Source organism: Caloenas nicobarica, chromosome 13 (genome assembly GCF_036013445.1).
Source record: "Caloenas nicobarica isolate bCalNic1 chromosome 13, bCalNic1.hap1, whole genome shotgun sequence".
NCBI classification, from domain to species: domain Eukaryota; kingdom Metazoa; phylum Chordata; class Aves; order Columbiformes; family Columbidae; genus Caloenas; species Caloenas nicobarica.
The window spans coordinates 19314968-19318174 of record NC_088257.1 but is presented as its reverse complement, the minus strand read 5'-3'; positions in this window follow the sequence as shown (position 1 = coordinate 19318174).

Below are 3207 nucleotides of genomic sequence, written 5' to 3'. Positions count from 1 at the left end.
CTCTGTATTTTTATTTTATCTGGAACATTCCATATTTCAGTCTGAGCCTAGCAGATATTTAATTTTGAGTGTGAGGCTGTCATTGCATTTCACTTTTGAAAAGTCTTTCAATGTAAGTTGCATTTTTTAAATGTTGAACTGCAGTTTCTTTTAATGTCATTGCTGTTATATAGCAAATAGCAAAGTTAGTGATTAGTCAGCTTTACAACTTTGTGATTTCTTTTTTTTTCCAAAGCTCTTGATAGATTTTCCTATTCGGCTATTCTGTGTATTTTTAGTGAGAAGTAAATGCCCATTCTCCTCTGACCAGTATTATTTCCTTGAGCTCTTCCTGCTTTTACTTGAATCCTGTAGCTGTCATACATCTCTAGTATATTCAAAAGCAGCATTTGAGTCCTGAAATGTAAAAAGGTATCTTTATATTCTTCACATGTAATTTTTTCATACCTGCATTTTAAACCCGGTTTTGTTAAAATCTGTTTTTTCGTCAAGAATCTTTAGATCTGTGCTCTTAATGTACCTGCACATGTGCGATGTGAACAGGAATTTGCATGTGTAACCTGTGTTTATCTGTAGTTTTTGTTATTTACTGCTTATTTGTGAATTCGGATTACTAAAGTAATTTACCAATAAACAAAGCTAGGCAACAGTGATTTGTTAGACGTTTGGCATGGTAACCAGTGTGTCTACTGAGCTCTTCATACTCTTTTAAAAAAATTTTGCATGTTTAACACCTGTGATTTAGCAGCTTACTGCATAACTTTTCTCTTTCCTAAAACCTCTTTTGTTTCTGAGCAAATTAAAATGTCACTTGTTAAAACACTGGTAGGTATATTCTGCTGACAGTTTTTATTTCTTGAGTTTTACGGTGTTTTCATCAAAGCTGAAGTTCAAGCTGCATCACGTGCGGGTAAAAGTGACAAGGGACAAATCTTACACAGAGGCTTTGGTGTTGAGAAGGGTTTCCAAATGTAGGAGGCTGAACCTTGATGAAGTTAATACACACACAAGCTGGTGTGTTTTGTGGAAGTCCTGAGAACTTGTCTTTCCAGTTTAACTTTGTGCTGCTGCATCCGCACAAGGATTTAAGTGTAACTTCAAACAGTGCTGGCAGCACTTTCTCTGAAATGCTAATCGGCAGCTAATGGCACAGACTTTATTTGAACAGCGTCTCCAAATGAACGCAGTGACTCACCCTTGCACTTTTACACAGAAGTGGCTGCTTTGTATGTGGCAAAGTTTTGTGTTGGTATGAAATCAATTAAATGTAATGCAGTGATGTAGTCTTCAAACTACTCCCCAGCTTTCCCAGGTCCCAAAGAAAGCGCAAGCAGCAGCCGTCCTGCACTCAGTTCTGGTTTGTACTCAGATCCCCGCTTGCTTATGATGACATTTGTCACTCATCTGTCACCACGAGGCTGCTTCGTTCATCAGCCAAGCAGAGGATTTGACTTCAGCCATATGGTGTTTGCCAGTCACCCCCCTTCTTTCTAAAGGTGGCAGGAAATTTATTTTTAAGGTCTCCACCTCCCCCAGATATTTTAACAGTTTCCTTACAACATGCAGTTAAGATTAATGTACTAAAATATTACAGCTGTTTTCTTTTTAAAATGGCTTTTGCTTAGCTCTACCTGCATCTGCCACAGCTGTGCTGTGGTTGTAAATGCTGCCAACCTGTGTAACCGCGGGGATTAAACTGTAGGAGGATGTTACATCACGTTTAGTGTCTAAACATAAAGAATTCCCAGGTATAAAGTAACAGCGGCGTAGTCCAACTTCAGAATCTAGTCCCTTGCTGCCATCAGCTCCCAGTTTCTGGTACTGGTAGATGTATTTTGGAACCTGGATAAGTTCTATGCACACGCACAGCTGTGAGGGTCTACAATGCGATGCTTCTGTAAATCAGAAAATAAGTCAAAATGTCGCCGGAGAGGGGTGAGGGGAGAGCACGAGAGCAGCGTGTGAGATATTAGACCGACTCTCACACGTGAATTTCAACTCCAAGCGTCACCCTCGGGGCTGGCGCCTCGTTGTGCGTGTTGTTCTGCAGAGGGATCGCTGGACACTGGGGAGGAATCTGCTACAGATGAGAAAGCCACCTGTCGTGCTGGATTTATTAAAATAGAGTTGCAAATAGTTGTAGAAATCAGAGTAGTAAGAGCAGAGTATTTTTTTTTTAAGGGTGATCCTTGCACAGGTGTTTTAAGGGAGGTAATGTTGAGCGAGTGTATGACAGGCCACAGAGAAAGCTCTTGGGCTGTGGAACAGGTTAGTGATGGTGACTAATCAATATAAACAGCTCCATTCCTGGGAGGATACGTCCCCGGGAATCTGAGCAACCCAGCCTTCCTGTCGAGGTGGTTGTCCCGTACCGGGATTTAGGGGGAACTAAAGCGCTGCGCAGGGAAGCATTAACCAAATCGTTAATGCACCTGTAGCTCCAGCTGCTGAGTGACTGCTCCGGCTGAGAGGCCCTGTTTGCACCATGGATTCTTGAAGGTTTGCGGATTTCTGTGCAGCCCAGCCCTTGGTAACGCACGCGTTGGGGCTTTGCAGTCCTGCATAGAAACATTTTGTTGCCATTTCCCAACTGGTTTTTGGGGCAGTTCTCCTGCTTTTCGGGGCAGGTAGGTGCCGAGTTTTGACTGCAGATGAGGTCAGCCTGCCTGGGCGGGACGGAAGGGCGGTGTTGGGTCTGCTTTCTGTGGGTTTGGGGGCTGGTGAGGGTGCGCCGGGCGGTACCCGCCGTGTGGGCACAGCTCTGCCGGCCTCATCTCCTGTTTCCCAGTATTGAGCCTTAAAAATGCACGAGTCTAGTGCAGAAACGCCTTGTAAACAAGACACGTATTCAATTTCCCTCAGTGAAGCCCAGGGCTCGGTGGCTCCCCCGGGCCGGCTGCTGTCCCTGAGGGGCAGGGCGGGGCAGGGCTCCCGCTCCCGTTCCCGCTGGTGGCAGTGGCAGAGCCCGGCACCGCCGCCATCCCAGCCGGCGCCACAAGATGGCGGCTGCCCCGCCCCGGCGGACTGCGCCTCCCGGCCTGCCCCGCGCCGCCGCGCGAAATGGCGGCCAGCCGGGACTACAACTCCCAGCATGCCGCGCGGCGCGGGGCTGCCCGCGGGCCGAGGCGGCGGCGGGACTACAACTCCCGGCATGCAGCGCGCCGCCTCCGCGCTAGGGCTGTGGCCGGGGGCGCCACCGCCGCTTCC